General features: G+C 47.2%; 1 protein-coding gene and 1 long non-coding RNA gene across 3 annotated transcripts in view; one reads left to right on the forward strand and one right to left on the reverse strand.

Annotated features, from left to right (window-relative positions):
• CGNL1 (cingulin like 1) overlaps positions 1–25077 on the reverse strand; it is an 81473-nt gene that overhangs the window by 49158 nt on the left and 7238 nt on the right. The gene's annotated exons all lie outside the window — the stretch shown is intronic.
• Positions 7369–12637, forward strand: LOC308573610. The gene is made up of 3 exons (XR_014002139.1): positions 7369–7736; positions 8891–8968; positions 12539–12637. It is a non-coding gene; the product is annotated as an uncharacterized lncRNA (long non-coding RNA).

Consider the following 25077-nt stretch of genomic DNA (forward strand, 5'->3'; position numbering starts at 1 on the left):
CCTCTTCCAATCAGATACAAACAGGCACAGCCACTTTGTATGGTCCCATCAAATAATAAAAAGATAGGAATAGTAGTTGGACTCAGTTCAATTTTACACTGGCTCACGTACTGTTTTCTTAACAATCACATCCTAAAGTGGGGAGGAAGAAGCTGTTTCACCAGGGACATCTTCAGGATCAAAGAATTTTTCCAAGCCCAAAGGCATCTGGTCCAAATAATGTATCACATTCCAGCTATTAATACAGCCAGTCTTGTCAGAAATGAAGCAGAAACCATTAAGGTTGCAGCAAATGTTCTTCAAATGCACAAAACCAATCTGGGGCTCGCTGAAGAAAAGAACTGCCTCTGCACAGGATTTTGCAACCAAACAAAGCTTCTCTCTTCCTTGGAATTATTTTGACATTCCAGAAACCTGTCCACTTTGCAAAACAGATATATCATCCCTGGGACAGCAGCCAGAGGCAGACTTGGGTAGTCTTTCGTAATGGCGCCCTGTGCCAAGCCAAAATTTGGTGCCCCCAAATGGATCTTTTCTATTATGGGTCTTCTTGATTTTGTGCCCCCCACAGCTTTGCACACTGGGGGGGGGGCTGCCCATACCACCCTAAATCTGGCATTGCAGCAACATGCCCCTGAACGGCAGGCCGCAGCTTATTTCTCATAAGTTAGTTGGAACAAATTGCTTCCTCTCCTGTCAGTAATGCGCCTGAACACTTTGGAGGCCAATAATGCAACTCCCAGGATCTTCTGGCACTAAAAACAGTCAGCTGCAATTTAGGAAGTGGGGGGCAAGAAACACTTTTGATGTTCTCTGCCTAGCAGGACAACACATCCACTGTTTCATACTATGCCAAATTTGACGGAGCAAAAAAAAAACCCTTTCACCTGGAAAGTCTGAATTCAGGCCAAGGAAGTCACAGGCTGCCTTTTTGTAAGCTGATTGTATTTGATGCAACAGCTGGGTTTTGTAAATGTTTGAGAAGGTGGCACCCTCCGGCTGGTGAGAGGGGAGGGCAGAGTAATGGCCTGGAACCAGTTTTGCACCTTAAATTTAAAAAGAGTAGAGAGTTCTGATGGAGCTGACTAGAAACCGGCACAAGCTTAGGGGCTCTGGGAATCTAACGCAGGCTTGGGGGCTCTGGGAATCCTATCTTTTTGCAAGCTCACTAGCTGTAAATAATACAAAGACACTTCAGTTTCCACTGTTCTCTCGGCGCCAAAGAAAACAAAACCCTGGACTTCTCACCGCTCAGGAAATGAGGAGTAACAATCCAAAACAGGTGGATGTAGCAAGATCTAAAGCAGGGCAGGGGGACCCTTTTCAGCACAAAGGCCACATTGGCAACCTTATAGGAGCGACATGCCAGTGGTGTGTGGGGCTAGAGGCAGAAGCGGGGGCAGCAACAATATTGCCCATTTCTTTACAGGAAAAGTCAGAGCGTTTCCACATGCGGACGGCCACATCCCTCCATCCAGGTAAGCACCAGGCACAATCACAGTGCGAAGAAACATTCTATCCAGACAAAAGCTCTTGAGGAGGATGCAGAGATAAGCCCTACGCAAGGAGCAGAACTCTGAGGGCCAGACAGAGAAGACTGGAGGGCCACATCCAAGGCTCATCACCCTCTGATCAAACAACTGCATTTCTCCACATGAACCTCATTGGCAATTAAGATTTCCCTCAGAGGTTTCTCCAGGTGCTTAGAGGTCTGCCAGGTGGGAAACTGGAGAAGGCCTGCCATGACACTCCCTCCCTTGGTCTGTCCACCTGGCACCTTTTTGTTAAGGAGCTATACTAACATTGCCTACCTAATTTGGTACCTTCCAGATATTTTGGACTATGGTCCCATCTACCCCAACCAGTGCAGTCCAAAACATCTGGAGGGCTCTAGGTTAGGGGAAGCTGCTCTCTACTGCTCTCTAAGGCATCCACTGGCATCCCATTGGCCCATAAGAGTATTCACTCTCTGTTATTGTGACTGGAGGTTTTGCCAGCTTCTGGTATATTTTACTGATTCTGCTGCTGCTCTTGCATTTTATTCATATTATGAGCAACAATAGTTGGATATTTTAATATTTAGAATATGAATTATTCTTTTTTATTAACCATATTTGAAGGAAAGTGGATATAAATCCATAAATAAACTAAAAAGACTGATACTCTAAGGGAGTTGCAGAATATATTCTACTAGTTCTGGAGACACTTTGAATAACCAGTAACTGGCACTGACTTGCATTATGGCCAAAAGGTATCATTTTTTAATCCCTGAATCTAGCAAGGAAGTACTGTCTCTGGCTCATCTTCCAAACAGAAAGAACTTCCTTTCTCCCCAGGTCAGTCCAGGCACTACATCAGTCAGGCCGATCCAAGCCAACCCAGTTACTACTTTGCTGGCTGGAAAACTGCAGGAACATCACACAGCGGCTGCACTGCGTTGCACTGTTTGCTCCTGGAACTGCTTATATGTAGAAAAAACTTGCGCAAGATGGAGCATTTAAGTAGCTCTTAAAAATCTGTTTTATCAGCTGCTCGCTTGGGATCAGCTGTGTCAGAATCAGCATTCAAATCCAATTTTCTCAAGTACTGAAACCCAGCTGCGAATGTTTCAGAGGCCCTGTTGCAGGCAGCCAACATCTTAAAAAGAGGGAGGGAAGATGCAGTTACAGTTCTTTCCTTACATTTTTCTACCTGACTGAATGGATTTAGAAAGGGGGGGGGAATCCATTGCTGTCACAAAAGCAAAGAACAAACAGGCTGCTTGGGGGAAAAGAGCGTCTTAGGCAAAGTTTCAGCTGCTTCATACGGTACTTCTGGGGAGACGTATTTGGGGAAAGAGCTCCACAGAGGAGAGTGAGGAACAGGATGGTGCAGAATGAGATCCCTTGGCTGGTACATTTATGTGATTGACTGTCACAAATCATGGAGCTGGCTGGAAGGGAAGGAACCAAGAAGTTTTGCAACTGCAGGCAGAATGCCCCACTGCCCCTGTCCTTGATGCCCCCCCCGGCAGATCCAGGCCCACTCCTTTGCATTCATCCCTGCCATTGCAACTGGCCTACAGCTGTGTCCAGACTGCTGCCAGAAGGCAGCACTGAGGATGCAGCAGCAGCAGCAGCAGCAGTGAGGGGAATGGTGCTGTGCCAGCAGCCTGGGTGAAGCCATGCTCCAAAGGAAACATCAGCTGCCCCAGATCTGCACCTGCCCTGCCTTTTTTCCTCTCCAGGGCTCAACTCTGCTGCACAACCTGAACCTGGGACTTGGTGGCCACCAAAGCAGGGCTGTAGCCACTGTTCCCCACCACCACCACAGCTCTGGCCGAAGGTGGGAACTGCAGCCTGGGACGCCTCTTTCCGCTGAGAGGCTAGAGCAGGTCAGGGGGTGCTCCTCCTGAACCCCAGATAAGCTCCCAGGTTGGGCCTGTTGAACATGGGAGATTCTGTTACCAGAGACAACTTGACACATTCTGATGCCTCCTTCAGGCCATCATAAAAATGAAACAACTGGACAATTTGCAGCTCTTTTAATGGGGCTTCTGCAAGCTCTGCTTGAGGCAAGCAAACCACCTTGCCTTGGAGACTCCAGGTGTGTCCTGCCTTGGCCCATGCTGCCCAGACTCTGTCTCCACTTGCAGACTTCCAACACAGCAGGAGTCATCACCAAGCGCCAGGAGGCAGTTTTATTCTACAGTTGTACTTCAGGTTACATATGCTTCAGGTTACATACGCTTCAGGTTACAGACTCTGCTAACCCAGAAACATTACCTCAGGTTAAGAACTTTGCTTCAGGATGAGAACAGAAATTGTGCAGCAGGAGGCCCCATTAGCTAAAGTGGTGCTTCAGGTTAAGAACAGACCTCCAGAACAAATTAAGTTTTTAACCCGAGGTACCACTGTACATTTCTTTTTTCTGGTCTGTAAAAGTACAAATATCTTGATGCCACCTTCCAAATGGAAGGAAATGGAATTCTTTACAGTACTTCAAAAAGGCCACCAAAGCGACGTTCTAAGCCCACCGCCTGGCCATACCAGTTTCCTCACGGCCGCCTCTCCTCTGGCCCTGTGGCGACCAACCAGTGTTGGATTTCCTCTATGACTGAAAATTATTTTATTTATCCTTCCCTTTTAAAACAGGAAACACTTCAGAACAAGCGGTCTTTGGCAGGCAACTATGGGGAGGGGGGTGCAGGGGGTGCTCTTATTCCAGGCCCAGCTGTTGGATGAGGGAGACAGAGAAACCGAGGAACTGTACTTAGGTTTGTAAGTACAGGCGGAATGAAGACACGAGCAGACGGCCAATTCATGCTCACTTCTCCAGCATCAAAGGGCAAAAAAAGAGAACCTGGCAAGATCCATTTGAATTTCTGCCAAAATAGCTCCCACCAAAAGGCGCACAAGGGGCCCCTTCAGAAATGGAGACTGGCTATTAACAATTATTAATTGCTAGCATATGAAGTTGCTGCCCAATACTCAGAGCAACACTGTTTGTTCCGTGGCAGATGTGCCTCTCAAGGGGGTGGGGGTGTCCCTCATGCAATGCAGCTGTGAGAGGCTGTCATTTCAAATAGATGAGCAGGGGGCTAATAACTTCAGCGGTCTGATTTTCCAGTCAAAATCGCCTCTCCATAATACTTTGCTACCACTTGGGGTGGGGAAAGATGGACAGGGAGGGCAGTTTTCATCAGAAAAATGGGCTGTGTGGAAAGGGTTAAGGACCCCTCCCCCTTTAATAGAGTCATAGCCACTTGTGGCTTCTTTTCCTTGAAAGAATCGTCCTCTTACCAGCTAGCTATGGATCTGAAGGGACCAAATCAATGGTTGGCGGGTTTGGGATATAGTTTGGGATATAATGATTGGAGGGTTTGGCATATATACAGGACCCCATTCCTCACAGCCTCTCCTGGAAAGACAGAATGACACACTAGGGACAGTTAACTATCCCTAAATATAGCAAGACTTCCTGTTTGGCAAGGTTTAATGTCTTCCTGAAATATACTCAGAGTCGCAAAGTGATTTCATGCTCTTTATTCAGCTCATAGTGGTGAGGAGGAATGAATGAAAGTCCCCTCACAGTATCTGCTTTATATACATTATTTACACAATGGGCTGCACATGATTGGCTAATTCCGGAATTCTACTGTAAGCCAATCAGGTTGTGGATTCACTTCTATCTGGAGCAGGATTGGGTGGTTCCTGCCAACCAATCATACTGCTGCATTGTTCTAGGACCAATCAGACTGCTGCATTCTGAATCCTATTGTTCTAGGACTAATCAGACTGCTGCAATTTGGATCCTATTGTTCTAGGACCAATCAGACTGCTTCAGTTTGGATCCTATTCAACTCAGTACATAACACTTCCCTTCCAACTTACTAGAAGGAAGATACAGCAAAGCCCCAATGAACAACAGATGTTGCACTTGTAGCAGCGCTGAGGTGTCTTTCAGGTTCTTTTCTACTGTTCTTCTATTAGGAAGACCTAACAGATCCCACTATACAGTCCCTCCCTGGCCGATCTGCCAAGTCTATTAATGAGAGAGTTTAGCATTATATACCTGTGATTTACAGTTGTATCCATGCACTGGCATACGAAGGGGGGGCGGGGGCGTACCTCCATGGGCACCATTTGGGGAAAGGGTGCTATCGCAGCTGCCCCCCCGACACACGCTGCATGCCTCGCAATCCCAGCCACGCGCCACGCCCCCGTGGGCAACATGCCACGCCCACGCCTGTTTTCCGCTCCGGGGGCTGCAACATGTTGCTCCACCACTCTATCCATGTGTATTTTTATTAGTATTATTGTCAATTGTTATACAGCATTTATAGTGGTGCCTCGCAAGATGAAATTAATTCGTTCCGCGAGTTTTGTTGTCTTGCGATTTTTTTCGTCTTGCGAAGCACGGTGTCGGGAAAGTTTTGGAAAAGCTTCAAAAATCACCAAAGTCTTTAAAAACCTCAAAAAGGCTACCACACCGCGTTCTATGAGTTGCTCCTCGAAGTCAAGTCACAACTGTATTAACGGTGTTAAGAAAAAGGAAACAAACTTGCGAAGCAAGCCCATAGGGAAAATCGTCTTGCGAAGCAGCTCAAAAAACAAAAAACCCTTTCGTCTAGCGAGTTTTTTGTCTTGCGAGGCATTCGTCTTGGGAGGTACCACTGTAAATGGAAAAATAAAGAGTTTCATTAGAAGAAACTCATGGGCTTTGGGAGACCACATGTCTTCTGTAGAATTTCCAGCTTGACTCTGGCCAGTGCTGAGCCTGAGGCAATTTATGTCAAATCCACCCTGTACCAGACCCCAAAGAACCCTACAGAAAATTGCCACATCCTGTACTTGTTGCTGAGCCCTGCCCAGGTTCCTCCCACACAGAGGCTTGCACTGCACTCCCAGGAATGTGATCTGTTCTCTCTACAAATGAACTTCAATCACATTCTGATATTTCGCAACTTATGCAAGCAGGTCTTTCCAGGCAGCAGGTCAGACCGGAGAGGCAGCCGGCACCACACTCAAGCTTCTCCAGAGCAATCCCGAAATGACTGTAAAGTCCAACCCACCCCTAAAGGGAACCTAAATGCAAAACAAGAAACGCACTATCAGCTCTGTGGCCAATGATCAAAGAGCTCCATGCTGAAGACATACACTTCAGCATTGCCTAAATTGTTTGAATTTTCCTGGACTCCCTGGCTGCAGCCTCAAGTAGCTCCCTCCCAAAGAAGCTTCTGCTGCTGTTTTCACTCTGGTCATCAACTCTTGGAGAAGGGGCAGAGCTGAGCAGTAGAGCATCTGCTTTGCATGCAAAAGGTCTCAAGTTCAACCCCTGACATGACATTCCTGGGCAGAACCGGGGGAAAGAATCCTGCCTGAAAGCCTGGGGAGCCACTCCCAGCTTGTTAGCTTAGGCAGCACTGAACTATCTGGGCCAGTGGTCTGACTCAGTGTCAGGCTGCTTCCTATACTTCTACCTGGGTGGTCCCTTGAGCCTGCCTGTCTTCAGCCCTTGCCTCCTTCTGTGACATGAACTGGCAGGACATAGAGGAAGGGGAACAGGATCCTGGCAAGGGCTGTAGCCACAACTGGTACACACCAAGGCAAGAAGAAGATGGGGAAGGGGAGTTTGGGGACTTAGGAGGTACACACAGGACATGGCGTGGGGGCCGCTGACAGTTCACAGGAGCCAGGAGAGGGGGAACATATCAGCAAAACCAGAGACAGCCCCATCTCCACAGACATGGCGGGCTCTGAGGCGCTGAAAACAGCGGGAAGGGAGCTCTAGGAAACTGAGGCAGGCAAGGGAACACAACCCAGCTCACTAGTTGACCAGGTGGGGATCACAGGGATCAGTAGGTCTGGGAGAAAGTTTGTGGTCACACAGCTGGATTAGGTGAGGATCACATGCCTTGTCGAGTGCAGAGACACAGTTGCTCAGCTAGAGCAAACCCAGATGTGTCAAAATTGGAAGGATAAAAGGGAAGCAAGGCAGAGAATCTGTGTCTGCTCAGCTTTCCATGTTGATAGACCACGGCTTGGCTGCTTCAGAAGCTCCACTGGACTGTGACTTCGGGACTGACCACAGGTTTTCTGACCGCAGGTTTTCTGACCCTGGATCTGCTGCAGAGGCGGGAGCCTGGCCTAACTGTTTGACTTTGGACTTGGCCTGGTCTTTGACCTCTTGGACTGTCTGACTACTCTCTACCATTTCCCTTGGGAACTGTGTACACCAGTGGGACTTACCTCCATGTACGTTGGGGTTCAGGACATTCTGCTTCTAAGTTCCTTTCCCCCTCAAACCTGTTGTCTAGCCCAGTTCAAGCAATCTGGTTCACCCTTTGTATATGCTCCCCATCCTTGCACTGTCCCGTCCTGTCATGCTGTGTTAAGTCAAGAAGTCTTTAATTAACCATCGATTCCCACTGAACCTAAACCTAGAGACAGGTTGCCATGTCTGGAAGAAGCCAGGGTCTTAAACTAACTTCAAACCATGGACTGAGGTCTTGGCTTGGTCTGAGTCTAATATAGTTTTCCAGTTTGGAATGAGCAGGAAATGATGCTTAACTAAAGACTTCCAGGCTTAATCATAGCACACTGAGGAGGGAAGAGACTGTATGTGCAGGCACAAAGCTCGTTCATTGTTTGAGGTTACTAAGTGGTCTCTTTCTGGCTCATCTCATCTGCTTCCTTTTCCCCAGGTAGCCAGGCTGATTTCTCTAGTCCAGCCTCCATTGTGGTAAAGCTCCCCCAGAATTTCAAAAAAATGCAAACATGGCTGGACTCGAAACAAAAGCAAAAAACCCAATTCTAGTGAATATAGAGCAACTGTATTTTCAGTTACACCAATCATTGGGTTGGAAACAACCTTGCCAGTTCACCAACACACAATTTCCACAGTATTCTTATAATGGTTATTTATATTGAATCCTGATATAATTACTACGCTGGTTTACAGCAGGGGTGGCCAACTCCCAAGAGACTGCAAACTACTCACAGAGTTTAAAACTAGCAGTGATCTACCCCCTTTTTGGGGGTTCAGGTCAAGGCTGTTGAGCTTTTCTTAGGAAGGAAAGCCCTATTTTGGGGGGTTCAGGTCAAAGTTGAGCTTTTTTTAGGGGAGCCAAAGTTGTTGAGCTTCTTTGCAGGGGAGCCAGTGATCTACCAGTGATCTACCACAGACGTCTAGTTATCTACCGGTAGATCACGATCTACCTGTTGGACATGCCTGGTTTACAAGAAAACTTCACCACCGCCTCACAATCCTAGATCTCACAGCCTCCAAAAAGCAAAGGAACATTTTCTTCCTGCAGTTTAGAATTAATTCACTGTGCCACAGGATGTAAGGATGGCTACAAGCTTAGATTGAGTGTTGTTCTTGTTTGTTTGTTTGTTTGTTTGTTTAGAAAAAAGCGTAGACCAATTAACACCGGAGAAGAGGTCCACCAATGGCTACTAGATTCTTGGGTACTAAATCTTAGCAGGTTAGTTGTAAATTTGGAATTCAGAAGTTCATCATGACAGCCCCATAGGAAAATCCAAAAAATGAATTGCTGATCAGTTACTGTACCCCACCAAAGAGGAGCAGTATGCAACACAGTACCCAGTTTACTGGAATCAGCTTGACTATCCATAGTTTCCTTGAGTCAGTTTGTCCTTTACTTCATAGATTCAACTTTCTAAAACACATTCGGCTTTAGCAACTCCAGCCAGTTGAAATACAGCCTCTAGCTCTGAATCAGAAATGCAAGCAATCTTGCAAAGAAGGGTTACCATTTTTAATGGCTAGCATGAAGTAGGAACTTCTTCTTGCTAGCCACTTCAATGGTAACACTTCAAAGAAAAGGAGGGAAATATCTCTGCTTATTTTCCTTATTCTCTTTCCTCTATGCTAATATGGCACAGACACAGTAAAACCCGAAAGCTTCAGTATCAGCTAATTCACTTGCCACAGCTGCACCTGCTCTGAAAAAGGTCCCAGAATTGCACAAACCCACATTCAACTCCATTACTGAATCTCAAGAGGCTAGCAATGTCTGTTTGAAGTCGCTGCTCTCGAGGGAGTAGACACAATTCGCTATCCCTCCAAACGGAACCTGAACAGGTCCCATTCAGACCCAGCAGAAGGAAATGTCTTTATAGAAATGCCCATCATGAGTCTCACACTTGGAATGTCGGCTATGAGCCATTTTGGCACTGGATTCCAGATTCTGAGAACAGGAGAGGCAGATTAGGGAACACTGGCAGTAGAACCAAGTACAAGAACCATCGATCTTCCTCCAGGAAAAAAATGAACAAGCTCAACAAACTACCCAGATGAGAATATCAGGTCCAAAAGAGCAATGCTCCTTTCACAAAAGAGGTCCAACTGCCATGTTAGAAGCCAGGGCTCCCTTCCTGACTCTGCTGCAAAGCCACACAATGCAGCCCATGGACCTTTTACCTGTAACCATCCTTGTCTCTCCTCCAGGAAAACAGAGAGCCTCTGAGCCACAAAATCTAAAGCAGCACACCATCACCTGCCCCAGAGAATATTCCTTTAGGCTAATGGGCTACAAGAAGCTTCATTAAGGAGTGTTAGTCCATCTCCCAACATTTAGCATTCAGCAAATGAAAGGCTAGGCTAAGGAAAGACAGCAGGCAGGTAGATATTAATTCATACATTATCACTTCTTAAATATTAACATTCCATTGTGGAATGCCTTCCCATGGGAGACACGCCTGACACCCGGGTTACTCAGTTTCTGGCACCAGTTTAAGCTTCTCATTTGCCTAAACATTTTGGTGATGGTTTTAATTAGACTGCAAATGGCTGGTTTGGGGGCTGAAAGGGTTTGATCTGCTGTTTTGCTGCCTACAGTATTGCTTTTTACACTGTGTCTTTTAGATGGTTTTTATCATTACCCACATGAGAATAAGTGTCCAAAATAACATTTTTTAAAGAGCAGGCAATTCATTTTTATAAGAAGCCAGCAGTGAGTCTGCCGTATCACCAGTCCAGACTGGCTGCCAGGAACGCTTCAAGGGGCAGCGTCCTTCCCAGTCCTGGTCCTGGAGCGCCTGCTGGCTAAGGTGCAGCTGGTTGTTTCAATAATAATAATCGCAATGATGTTATTTATACCCCACCCATCTGGCTGGGTTTCCCCAGCCACTCAAATCAAAGCTCCCTCCTTTGAGCTGCCTCTTCCAACCCTCCTTTCTGAACCGTAAGCTCTTCCTTCATGGCCTGCCTTTCTCTAACTCAGGGGTAGTCAACCTTTTTATACCTACCGCCCACTAATGCATCTTTCTTAATGCTAAAATTTCCTTACTTGCCCACCAGTCCTCGATGGAAGGAGAATTCAGCTTGTGCTGTAGAACTCCCTACCGCCCACCTAGAATCCTGAAACACCCACTAGTGGGCGGTAGGGACCAGGTGGACAACCCCTGCTCTAACTAATGGCACAGACTCTTCTGTTTCACATCTTAGCAATTTTTATCTGGCCCATAAAATTAAAATAAAAAACAAGAAAAAAACCAAGAACAATATTTTTGTCATTTTGAGGAGCTAGCCTGGATGTCATCTCAGGAGGCTCTTATAGGTTCTTAGATGTAAGACTGGGGTCTGAAGAAAAGCTGGTGGCTAAAGTGAAAAGCTGGTGGCTGGTGGTGCTGTGGTCTAAACCCTGAGCCTCTCGGGCTTGCCAATCAGAAGGTCGGCAGTTTGAATCACCGCAATGAGGCGAGCTCTCGTTGCTCGGTCCCAGCTCCTGCCAACCTAGCAGTTCAAAAGCACGCCAAAAAGTGCAAGTAGATAAACAGGTACCACTCCGGCGGGAAGGCAAACAGCGTTTCCGTGAGCTGCTCTGGTTTCGGTGTTCCGTTGCACCAGAAGCGGCTTAGTCATGCTGGCCATATGACTCGGAAAAACTGTCTGCAGACAAACGCCGGCTCCCTCGTCCTGTAAAGTGAGAGGAGCACTGCAACCCCAGAGTCGTCCGCGACTGGACTTAACTGTCAGGGGTTCTTTACCTTTATCTTTAAAGTGACCAAAATGGTTTCATTTTGAATAGCCCTGGTCTTGTCTATTAACTATCTCCTTTGTTATGTAAACTAGGGCAAGTGTTGCTACAGAAATGAAACAGCGGAAGACACTTCCTGATCTCCAGCCTGACTTTCTTTCTCTAGACCAGTGTTTCCCAACCGGTGTTCCGCGGCACACTAGTGTGCCGCGAGACACCGGCTGGTGTGCCGTGGGAGGGAGGCGGGCGAGAGGCGGCGGCGAGAGGCGGCGGCGGCGAGGATCCGCGTCGAGCCGGGGGCGGCTCCGCGGTGGTCGTGCCGAGCGGCGGGGCAGCGCGCGCAAATGGAGGAGCGCGAGACAGCGGAGGAGGAGGAGGCCGGCATGTCCGGGCAGCAGCAGCAACAGCAGCAGCAGCAACTCCCGGCGACGGCTCCTCCTCCGCCCGCTATCGCAGCCGCCGCCGCCTCAGCTGCCGCCGCCGCCTCAGCTGCCCTCGCTCTGCTGCCTCCTCCCACCCCGGCAAGGGGGAGGGAAAAAACGTTCACTTTTGTGCGTCCCTCCCGGCGTGACGCTGCGCGCTGACGTCACGGGGCGGGGCTTCAATGGTGGTGTGCCGCGAGATTTTTTTCCGGTAAGCAGGTGTGCCGTTGCCCAAAAACGTTTGGGAAACACTGCTCTAGACTCCCCATCTGCATCCTCCTTCAGGTAAACATGTGAGGCTAGATAAGAGATGGGGAACTGAGCCTTGCTGGTGGGCTGGATCTTTTATCTCCCCCACCCCATCCCAGTGGGCCAAGTGTGACAGGCGGCCAGGGCAGCTCATCTGTCAATCACATCAGGTGACCCACAAAGTTTGAAATTAGGCAAAGGCACAAGGGTTACCTAGTCAGCTTGTCAAGGGCTGTCAAGGGCTGCACAGGGACCTTTGCAGGTCTAGCCAATCAGCTAATCAGAGAGGCCCACAATCCCCCTTTAGGTCCAGTTGCATCTTGATCCACTTTGTACGAGAAGATTGCATGTGGCTTTCTCAAATAGTCTGATCTGTTCCCAGGTATGGAGTCTCTGTTTTGCCAGTCTAAACCTGCTGGCTGGAACTGATGAGAAAGGTAAAGGGATCCCTGACCGTTAGGTCCAGTCATGGACAACTTTGCGGGTTGCGGCACTCATCTCGCTCTATAGGCCAAGGGAGCCGGCATTTGTCCACAGACAGCTTCCAGGTCATGTGGCCAGCATGACTAAGCTGCTTCTGGCGAACCAGAGCAGCACACAGAAATGCCGTTTACCTTCCTGCCAAAGCAATACCTATTTATCTACTTGCACTTTGACGTGCTTTCGAACTGCTAGGTTGGCAGGAGCAGGGACCGAGCAACGGGAGCTCACCCCATCACGGGGATTTGAACTGCCAACCTTCTGATCAGCAAGCCCTAGGCTCTGTGGTTTAGACCACAGCACCACCGGAGTCCCTGGAACTGATGAGAGCTGTAGTCCAAAACTTCTGGAGGGCTTCAGGTTGGGAAAAAGCTGGTCTAAAAGGTACAATTAACAGGTAAGGCCCCGTTTCCTCTTTTTCCTCCTCGGTGTTTTCTTGCCCCATTGATGCAGAGCCCCAAACTAGACTATGGTAGAAACATGTGATTCACTTTTGGGAGTTCTTTCTTGAACATCAAAGCAGCCTTTGTGGAAACAATGGCAAAGCAACGATGGTTGAGCTACCACTGAGAGCCAGGAGCCTTCGGTGCCTCTATATGCAGTTTGCGCTTTCAAGCACAATAGCTGGTTTGTGTCCAAATATCTGATAACAACCAGCCCTTTTCTCCACAGGAGACTCTGGCTTGTTTTACAAAGTTTTCCTCCAGCCGAGACTCCAGAAAACCTTGTGTCTCCATAAGGCGGGACTCCCAACGAGATAATTACTGCTCTGTTTCAATACGGAAGGCATCCCAGATGGATTTCTGATGCAACAGCATTTAAAAGGAAAAAAATGCTTTAAAATGCAGTTAAAACATAAGAAAGGCGCTAGGGCGCTCCACTTCTTAGGACCCAGCTCCATGGCTGGGGGGTAGGAAGGGGCCACAGCCTTCAATCACCCCCGTCTCAGATGTGGTCCCCCATCCAAAGATGCCACTTGGAAGCAGTTCCCACCCTGCCATGGACTGTATGAACTGGGCCCCATTCATGTGCTCCTCATGGGAGCCAGGATTCTGTTTGTGTGGTGCATAACCAGTGCAAGCTGGCATTATCCAATGCAAGGCGGGTGCCCCATAGGGAGGCCTCCTAGGCAGTGGCCTCATTTGCACAATTACATACACTCAACTCATTCACTTGCTACTCTACCATCCCTATCAAAACCCAATTATAAACAGGGTTGCTTCTCTCCCCCCCCCCCAGCCGCTTTCTGTGCATTGTATGCCTTCCTTCTTGGATGCTTTTGCCGCCCTCCCAGCATTATTACAGTCCTTGCTTCCTTAATTATCATTCCATTCTCTGGGAAACTGGCCTCCGACCAGAGTCTCCTTTTTAACTCATTCCTCCGGGCAGTCAGATGTTTAAATATGCAGCCAAGGCTGCGTTAAGCACAAAGAGACCCAAGGAAAAATGACATCACCCGGGGGGCTCAGGCCTGCAGAAGCCGCTGCTGCATCCAACCCCAGCAGCAACTGCTTCCCCACCCATGAAACTCCCAGTGTACTCTTTGGGGCCAACCTTGAAGAAGAATCCCTTGGAAGCAACACTCTTCCCCTGCCAATGAACAACCTGCAAGGGAAAAAGAGTTGCAGCTGAACCCTGGATGGCGGCTGCCAGTCAGCATCACCAACCCTAAACTGGAATGAGCCAATGGTCTGAAGTGCCTAAGGCTGTTGCTTCCTCTGTTCCTCTGTGGGGTGGGGGTTGTGTATGGTCTGCCTGGGTGAGTTCATGTGTGCTTTAGCTGTGGTGAGTGGGGTTGTGTGTGTGCCTGCAAATGGAATGCAACACTCAGAACATTGGCCAACCTTCAGTGCAGGCTTTGGGGCAGAGAAGGTTAGTCACACCCAGACTTGACCCTGGACTGCCTCCTTCATACATGATGGCTTCCTCGTCACACTTCACATCAGTCTTTGTCCTCTCCAGTTCTATCCAATAGTTCTCCATCCACTTTCATTTCAAATCTTCCCAGGTCACATTCTACACAGAGCCATACATACATACATACATACATACATACATATGCACATATATATATAATAAGTAAATTTATTCTCCTCATCCATGGGTCTTCCTTTTATAAAATCTCAGTTATATCAGTGTTTCCCAGTCCGTAGGTCACAACCAGCAAAATGGTTCTGGGCTTTCTAAGCAGCAAACCCAGTGCTTTTTTCTGGGGGGACGCAGGAGGACGCATACCCTAAACATTTCGTGAATCTAAGTTTGGCCTCATTGAGGGGCAGAGTTTCAATATGAGTAGGAAAATGAGAGTACCCCCTTAAAATTTTTTTTTTAGGAAAAAAGCACAGAGCAAACCCAAAATAAATACTGCTTGTCGCCCTAAACTGCTTTGATGAATACCTTTCAACTTTTTGTTTAGTTCTCATTTTATAATGCTGTTTTGACACTTGTAACTGAAAGTCAGAAAGGTTTGCATTTTAACACTTTGGGAACTGCCCTGATCCAGTGATGGGCCACCACAAGGTGCTCACGCAGGAAGTCACCCCCAGTGACCACCACAGCTCACCTCCAATGTGCATCAGAGGCAATTTGCAACCATCACTCAAAACACCTCCCTGCACAAGCACCCTGTGGCAAACCATTACTGTATTTGCTGCCAAGGTTAGTGATTTGAAGTTCATTATATCTGCTCATGTAGCCATGCGTTTTTAGAATAATTTTTTATAGCTTATTAAGTAAAATCCTGGAATCAGATGTTTGGTGTTCTTACATTCCCATGAACAAAACCGAATAGCTCTGTAAGTGCTATAAATAGTCCAACAAACTCCACTTTAATAAGTGGTAAGCAGATTTTTTGACAGGTTGCCTCAAGTAATGTTAGAGAATGGGCAAAGTTGCAGTTAAAATACACGAAACTGACTGCTGCCAAAGGCCTGTGGTCCAAACCCCATGTGACAATACGCCAATGGGTCACCATAGTAAGCATTGTGGGTGACATGTGGGTTACCATACCTAAAGGGTCAGGAACCACTGTGTTATGCCATATTTATCTTGCACCCAAGTCTTCATCCCATGTTATATTGCTTCCCAGTTAGTTTGGCACTGTGGTCTAAACCACTGAGACTAGGGCTTGCTGATCGGAAGGTCAGTGGTTCGAATCCCCGCGACAGGGTGAGCTCCCGTTGCTCAGTCCCAGCTCCTGCCAACCTAGCAGTTCGAAAGCACCCCAAAAAGTGCAAGTAGATAAATAGGTACCACTCCAGTGGGAAGGTAAACGGCATTTCTGTGTGCTGCTCTGGTTTCGCCAGAAGCAGCTTAGTCATGCTGGCCACATGACCCAGAAAAACTATCTGCAGACAAAAATCGGCTCCCTTGGCTAGTAAAGCGAAATGAGCGTCACAACCCCAGAGTCACTTGCGAATGGACTTAACTGTCAGGAGTCCTTTACCTTTATCTAGTTTGTTAGTTTGTTGTTGGTCTTCCTCCATTATCTGCCACTTAACTTCATTTTCTGAATTGCATCCACTGTAAACATAATACCGGAGACAAAGCTCACCTGACAAGCCTCTGTGAGCATTTTGGCTTTTGGTTCAGCTTCCTGTTTTCTTTTAACAATATACGTATTCTTCTTCTGTCATCATAGCCTGCTCCTGTCAATAAATGCTCTGTAACTTAGTTGGCTAGGGCTGATGCAGGAGGGCACCGGGTTGGCAAAGGCTGTGACAATATTTCTGAAGTGTGGCTTAGTCTATTTATTATTTATTATGTCAATATTTGCCTAATTTTGAGGGCGCGGTACTAACAGGTGTATTTGTAAGTCTCTGCCTGCTTGTTTTAGGAGTTGAGCTGGGATTGTCTATATCCCTGCTTGTTCATTTTTCAGTCTGATTCCTAGCAAAGAATGCACAGACATTGTCTTCTCTCTGTCACATTTTACCTATTTTTCTTTCCTTCTCATTGTCTGAAAGCTTTTTTACTGAATAGTTTCTTTAAATATTGCTACTATTATATTTCTTGTAAATTGTACCATCTTCAGCCAAATTAGAACTTATTCAATGAATTTTTCTAGTTGGTGAAAGCTTTTTTAAAAAAAAAACTTAAAATATTTCTCATTGTCTGTTCAGGTTTCTAAGTGTGTGGATGTAGTTGCTGAGAATCTTCTTTCATCCTTGAGCTTGATAAGGCCTTTGTGGAGCCCTATTTTGTTGCAAGTTATGGCGTTTTATATTATATTCTGTTGCTTTAATCTGCTGTTCACTACTTTGGGGAGCTTTGGACTGAAAAGCAGCATTTTGCAGTCATACTGGTATTGCTCGACAACTCTCCTCTTATTCTTATTGGTTAGTTCTGGGCTATTATATCAATGGAACCTGGTTTATTTGTGAGATTTTAATGTTGCTAATAATATCACCATCGTGAATATTGGTGATACTTAGCATGGAAACAGTACTTTTGAGTGTTCAAAGTATTTAACAAACATGATATCTTCGTGTGACCATTAACAACAACTGTATAAAGAAAGTTAACACTATCCTATATTGCAGATCGGGAGGGAGGGAGGGAGGGAGGGAGGGAGGGTATGTTAAGGCTTAAGGCATGGGTAGGCAAACTAAGGCCCGAGGGCCAGATCCAGCCCAATTGCCTTCTATATCCGGCCCGTGGACGGTCCAGGAATCAGCGTGTTTTTACATGAGTAGAATGTGTCCTTTTATTTAAAATGCATCTCTGGGTTATTTGTGGGGCATAGGAATTCATTCATTTCCGCCCAAAAAATATAGTCCGCCCCCCCCCCCAAGATCTGAGAGACAGTGGACCAGCCACTGCTGAAAAAGTTTGCTGACCCCTGGGGCTTAAGGCTAGCTGGAGAGCGTATAGAGCAGCCCTAGGCAAACTCCGGCCCTCCAGATGTTTGGGACTACAATTCCCATCATCCCTAGATAACAGGACCAGTGGTCAGGGATGATGGGAATTGTAGTCCCAAACATTTTGCGGGCTGGAGTTTGCCTATGCCTGGTATAGAGGAGTTGACATTCAAACTGAATACCTTGTTTGCATTTCTGTCTTTTAGTCACCGCTGTTGCTTACAACCCGGAAAATCCTGACAACTTACATGAGCAGTTTGTAAATATTTATACTGAAGGCAAATTATCTCCAATTTTTATGGTAAAGTAAATTTTAACCAATATACATTCCATTCCTGCTAGAGTAGAATAAACTCTTACTTCCAGGAATAACGCAACAACCCTTTCCTTGCGGGTTCTAAAGGCTTCCCTCTGAATCACGGCCGGCATGCAGATCCCGAGAACATCAGGAGTATCAGGAAACTGCTCCAAACTGCTGGGCAAAGCCCTGCAGGCCACCTCTAGCCAACCCAGGCATACAATGGGGGGTTTACTTAGAGGAGGGTGGTTGCAAGCATGTAGCATGCAGACAAACAAGCCTTTGAACAAAGTCAACTTCCGCTGTCCCACTTTGTTTGTTTTCCTCTCTAAAATTTGCCAGAAGAGCCTTTGGACTTTCAGTGCAACACTATCCATCAAAAGCAAAGGACCGCCGACACACTGGGTCCACAGTTCAGTGCCTACAAGCTGTTGGTCAGCAAGAGCCAGGCACCTCCCCCCCCCCACCCGCACCAGCCTTAGCTCAGAAGATACAAAATAAAGAATCAGACAGATTGCGCAGGCGGGGTGGGAGGGGGGGTGCCTGCAGCTTTCTGAGCTCCTGTCTAGCCAAAGAGCTCAATTATCTGTGCATCACTTCAGGGCCTGACAGAGGTGTGCTGTTTTCCACAAGCCTGGGAGGGGGGGGTGCTGGGAGGGATAGGTTCAGTTCAGCACAGGGTAGTTATTTGACTCTCCCCCCCCCCATCTCCCCTTTTCCTGTTTTGAACTCTTCCCCCAACCCAGCTGTTATCAGCCACTGGGGGAATGAAGCAGGACATATAGCTCAGGTGTAGGCAACCTAAGGCCTGGGGGCCGGATGCAGCCCAATCGCCTTCGCAATCTGGCCCATGGACAGTCCAGGAATCAGCGCATTTTTACATGAATAGAATGTGTCCTTTTATTTAAAATGCATCTCTGGGTTATTTGTGAGGCATAGGAATTTGTTCATATTTTTTTCAGAATATAGTCCGGCCCACCACATGTTCTGAGGGACAGAGGACTGGCCCAGGGCTGAAAAAGGTTGCTGACCCTGATACAGCTTCTTAATTGGGGTTCACCTCCTCCAGCGTCAGTCCTACCATTGGGTAGGGTGAGTCTGTAGCCTCAGGCAACAGGTACTGCTTGGAGGATGGCAAAACCCCAACCCTTCTGGGCTCCCTAAGGCAGCCTGCTCACCTCAGATATTGTGGTGAATAAAGGCTTCACCTGCCTGTCTGGTAGGATTCTGCATGTGGGATGGGGTGAGCCCCATGTGCTCCTCCACTAGCCCTGGATTCCACCCCCCCCCCCAGCTCAGGTGATCTTGTCTACTGGGGAAGGACAACAGCTTCTTTCAAGTCAAAAGAGCCTATAAATCAGCCTTTCTCAACCTGTGGGTCCCCAGATATTGTTAAACTACAACTCGCATCACCCCTAGCTAGCAAGGCCAGAGCTCAGGGATGATGGGAGTTGTAGTCCAACATCTGGGGACCCACAGGTTGACAGACACCTATTTTTCATGGTGCAAAGTTTGAAAGAATTCCCATGAAAATCTATACATATCCCTACATATCACAGAGAAGAGTTTCAGCCTAGCTTTCCAAGCAGGAGGATCATTTTCTATCTGTGGGGATAATTCCTTTGAGGGAGCACAGAGTTCCTTCTCTGAGGCTCAGATCCTATATTTCTGCTATTAGTGGTGCCCCAAACCAACCCACTGGGCCAGGCAGCCTCCATCCCATCTCTGCTCTTCCTCATCCTGGGGCAAACTCTGCAATCTTCCAGTTAGCAAATATTAATGATTGTATTTTGCATTTTTGTTGCATTTCTTGAGGGTGCAGAGCACTTTGTCCCAGCAACATGTACACTTGTCTCTGAATGACTTCCAACCCTCGTTTGAGCCAGTTCACACACTCCAGAGCGCTGGGGTTTTTGAGGAGGGTAGGGATCCTTTGCCAGCACCAAGAAAGAGGCAGAAGCTACCGGGGCTCTACAGGAGGGTGAATTTCCGTGCCTTTCAAACTTCTGTTCTCCAAGGGCACTTTTGGCTCCCAGCAGCTGTTGGGTAAACAACTCTTGCAGTAAAGCAAAGGGGCCAGAGGGAGGGATCCAAAAGGAGGGCTTCCTGGAGCAGGCAAGTCGCTGTGCCCTTGGAGCAGCTCCACAAACAATTCACCTTCATGCATGACAACACTCCAGCCAAGCTAACTTTTTTTGTGGGGGGAGCTTTCGATTCCATACTCTGGTAAGGAAGAGGTGGAATCAAAGAGAAAGAGAAGAATTGCATAGTATTGGGGGGGGTAAGCCCACCTCCCACCAAAGCAGCACCTGCTCCAAACCATCCGTACCTGATGCAGATAAGTAGGAGTCATGGTGATACCCTTCCCCACAAAGGTGCTAGGAGAAGTGAACCAAAGAAACTGAGCTGGTCAAAAGCTGCCTTTCTGGAAAAGATGGGTATTTTCAAATAATCAGAATGGATATTTATCATCTTCGTACCCCACCGAGAGCAGCACCCGCACCTCACGACAGCCCTCTGGGACAGGTCAGGCCACCAAGTGCTTGATTCCCATTTGTACAAGAACCACAATTTATTCTTGTTCCCATTAATGAGGGGGAAACAGAAGGAAAGAAGGTGAGGTGTTATAAAAGTTATCAGTTATCAGTTCTGTGGGCAGAACCACCTTAGTTATCAGTTCTGTGGGCAGACACTGGACGCTCCTGATTTGATTCACTGGTAAGCATCATATTCCAGACCACAGAAGAGGTCGTCTAGCTACTTGAGGCACCCTTCACCCCTTCCAGGTGATAGATTAAATTTGCATTTAATGTGGAAATTTCAGATTCTTTAAATAGAAGACACGGGGATCTCCTGAGCAGGATTGGGATTACGGTGTGCAGAGAGATGGAGTGAAACTTTTCCCTATTTTTCTGCCAAATCTCTCTCTCTCACTCACTCACTCACTCACTCACACACACACACACACACCTAGCCCCAAGACAGAAGCCTCTACTGAAGCCCAAACAAACTTTCCCTCGGAATTTTGGAAGGAGAAAGAGGCAATCGTTGGGATACCCTCCAGACCCCAGCTGTAATCTAAGCCTGTTGCAGAGTTTGGTTTTGTTCCAGGGTCCTATCAGACTCTGGTCTCCTCCAAGGTCCCAGCAGGGCTGCAAGGGGTCCAGCTGGAAAACCAATGACTGACCCCTGAGTCACTGTAGTGCCTAGAGAAAAACCTGGAGATGGAAACATCTGTGCTCTGACATCCCTTCCATGTGGGAGAGACAATGGAGAAGCAGCCAAGAGTGGCTCACAGTGAAAGTTGGACAGAACAGGCTCCTCAGGGGAGGGGGCAAGGGTCACAGGTACAAAACAATGGCACAAGAAAAAGTTTCCCCAACTACAACTACCAGCTTTTTCTTTTTTCCTTTTGCAAGGGGTGAGCCAAAGTTTTCTTCTTGTTTCCCTTCTGAGTTACATTCACCCAGACCTCCCTCCCAGCCTGGCCCCCATTTCTCAGCACACAGGACATGCCAGAGTACAAGTGTGAATTAAAAACAAACTTTGCACTCATTATTTCTGGTGCCATCCTCCAGGAGCTCCCACTTGACCAGCCCTCCCCCACACCTCCAGGATCTTGGAGATCTTGATGGATCTTCTACAGGGCAGGTGTATACATCCAGTAGCTCACAAAAAGCCAACATTGCAATAATTAAATGAATTTAGAAGCCAAGGAGATGGTGCAGTTGTCCCTGCTTTTGCAGCAAACACCGGAGCTTGAAGGAATGACGCTTTAACACGCTAATGTGTAGTAAGGTTTCAGCTACTTGTCAAAGTTTAACATTAATGTTAAATGTTAATGCTCGGTTAGCAAATCAACACACACACACCCCACCCACAACAAGCCACACATTTCTGCAATCAAGCATGTTGTGCCCAGTTTTTATTAACTTTCTGCACTAGCTCAGCCTAGTTCCATGGCCTTTTCAGCCCCACCCCTAAGGAAGGTGGAGAACAGTTCTTCTCATGCTAGACTAAGATGGAAAGAAAGTGCCCTCCAATTCTCTGACAAGCAGCAACAGAGGGCTTGCCAGGGGAGCACCGCCTGACAGCCTAGGTAAAGGTAAAGGGACCCCTGACCATTAGGTCCAGTTGCGGACAACTCTGGGATTGCGGCGCTCATCTCACTTGACTGGCCAAGGGAGCCAGAGTTTGTCCACAGACAGCTTCCAAGTCATGTGGCCAGCATGACTAAGTCGCTTCTGGTGAACCAGAGCAGCGTAAGAAAACGCCGTTTACTTTCCCGCCAGAGCGGTACCTATTTATCTACTTGTCACAGGGATTCGAACCACCGACCTTCTGATCAGCAAGCCCAAGAGGCTCAGTGGTTTAGACCGTAGCGCCACCTGCATGGTCTAAATCCACTACAAGCAGCAACAGAGGGCTTGCCAGGGGAGCAGCTCCTGACAGCCTAACCCACAGCAATTTAATTATTTGCAAGTCTCAATTTTTGCTGCTCAAAGTCAACACACACACACACACACACACACAGAGAGAGAGAGAGAGAGAGAGAGAGAGAGAGAGAGAGAGAGAGAGAGAGAGAGAGACTTTTCTCCTTAATACTACAGCCTCAGACAAAAGATGGTCAGGATTTGCTCCCCAAAGCCCTATGCATGTTTTTACAGGAGTTCTGAAAGAGATGCTTCCCTTTCCATCTGCTACCCTAACATTGTGATAATGACAGGTCAGTTCAAACCCTGCCAACATTTCCATCCTGAGACCCAAAAATGTCAGGCCTTTTCCAACATCAGGTGGCTTAACTGCAGCCCTTTCTCACATGTGAGGTTTATTTCAAAGGTTGCTTATCAAACAAGCATACATTAAAGAAATCAAAACTCCAGGAGAAACAACATAGCTATATCTGCTTTTCCACAAGCAAATGTGGACAAAAGTTTCCACCTTACATTGTTCTGTGATCAGGGAGAGGGAAGATGAGCCGAGGCCAGAGAGACCCACTGGGCTCAAGACGCACAACCATGTGAAACTCTGTGGGTGGCTGATCTTGGGTGAGTTGCTGTTTTTCAGCCTATCCTACCTTACAGGCAAAATAAAAAAATTCCTTCCAGTAGCACCTTAAAGACCAACTAAGTTAGTTCTTGGTATGAGCTTTCGTGTGCATGCACACTTCTTCAGATCTGAAGAAGTGTGCATGCACACGAAAGCTCATACCAAGAACTAACTTAGTTGGTCTTTAAGGTGCTACTGGAAGGAATTTTTTTATTTTGACTATGGCAGACCAACACGGCTACCTATCTACTACCTACCTTACAGGGTTGTTGTGAAGATATAATGGGTGCTGTGGGTGGGTGTGGGGAACCTGTAAGCTCCTTGCAGAAAAGCATAGTAATGTAGTAGAAGAAATAAAGTAAAATATACCAGAACCTGTTTTTCTGAAGCAGGAATGGGGAACTTTTATCCAGCTGGATTGCTTTATGGGGAACCTTCTGGCAGCTGCATATCAGGGCAATTTGGCAGGACCAGATAGCAATGGACGTAACTCTTTCTTTCCTGCAAGAGGCCACATTCCAGCCATGCAAAAGTGTGTTTTTGCTACGCACACACTCTCTCTCCTCTGGGTCCAGGCAAGCAAGTGGTATTACCATAAATCAAGAACACATTTCAGCTGGGCAAAATGACTTAAGGAAGGTGCAAAGCAGTGCTAGAGACTAGCGTCTGAGGAAGGCGTCTGAGAGCCTGTTGGGGGGGCTGGGAGAGCTGCATTCACCCCGAAACCTGAAACACCCCCTCCCCAGACCAGCTGCACAGCCTCCAGGTAAACCAGCAAATCCAGAAAGAACCAAGGACTTGTTTTATGTGTCGCAAAATAGCCTTAGAGATCCCTGCACTCGTCATCGCCTCACAGCTGAACAAGAAATGCTTCTGGTTACAATGGAAAAGCAAACACAAACACGTCCTGAATCCTGGCCTTACACATTCATTCCTTTATTTGCATGCATAACATGCATCTCAACCCAATATGAGTTATTCAGACAAAAGAGACATTAATGGTGGTGTCAAAATCACATCAGGAAAATAAAGTTTCCTTCCTTTTTCCCAGCGTGCCCAACCCAAAACAGTCCCACGTCCACTGCCAGAGCCAGCACAACGGACAGGAGTCCTGTTCCTTCCACACGCAGCCCAAAGACATTTTAGTCTCCAGTCTCAACTTTTAACCCACCCTTTGCCACCTCCAAGTTCTAGCCTAACAGTATGCAAACACCAGAAGATCCCTCTGCAGTTGATGCAAGACAAAAATAGGGCTGGGGACCATGTCTTCTCCCAAGTGCACAGACATCAACATGAGGAAACCATACAATTCACTCTGTTCTCAGACCTCTTGCTTCAAATAGGACCATTTGGCATATTCTCCAAAAATTTAAACTGACAATCAGCACAAAGAGCAATGGTTTAAAAGACAGTGGTAAGATTATTTAAATTAAAAGGAGAACAAGCCACAGAAGTACAGGCAACTTAAAAAAGGAAACAGGACACACACACAAAAGAAATGTCCTGGCCAACCTCCACTCAGGAGTCTGGACATATTACTGATTTTTTTATTTTTCAGATGTTTATGTCACTGTTTGGCTGAAGAGGATGGCACAGATGAGAATCAAGACTGAAGCTTACCACAAAGCCAGTAAGCCATTAACAACCTCAACAAAGCAACAATAAAAATACATAATCTTAAAGTCAGCAGTTGGAGACTGACACCAGCAAACTCTTTAGCAGCCCTCCAAAGCCTTAGGAAGAGAAGGGCAGTTTTACTCTCTTTTAGTGGCTTCAGCCCTGCCCTGGAATTCCTCCCCAAGGAGACTTCCGGCAGAATAGACATGTAAGGGGGTTGTACAGTCAAAGACCCAAGAGATTGCCCAGATGGGAAGGCACCAGCATCAATGAGTCCTGTTCAATACTGTGCCAAACAGAATTGGGAAGAACATTCAGAGTTGCAGGGCCTCCTCAATACGTTACCAGAAAGGATGCTCTCCACATTACACAGATCCTACAGATTGCATTCAACCCAAGATGTCTACAGCTCAAGAGTCAGCCTAAGATATTTTTCTGTCTGAGATGCCATGCCTTGGTCCGTGCAGCACAGTCATGGCAGCAGCTCTCCAGGGTTCCAGAAGGGCAACATCCCCAGCCCTACCTGGATTTAACATAGGGCCTTCTGCACTGCTGAGCTAAGGCAGTCCTTTCCCGATACAGCTACTGCTCAGAATGAAATGAGTGAAGTTTCCCCAA

Source organism: Podarcis bocagei (assembly GCF_964188305.1).
Source record: "Podarcis bocagei genome assembly, chromosome: 14".
NCBI classification, from domain to species: Eukaryota; Metazoa; Chordata; class Lepidosauria; order Squamata; family Lacertidae; genus Podarcis; species Podarcis bocagei.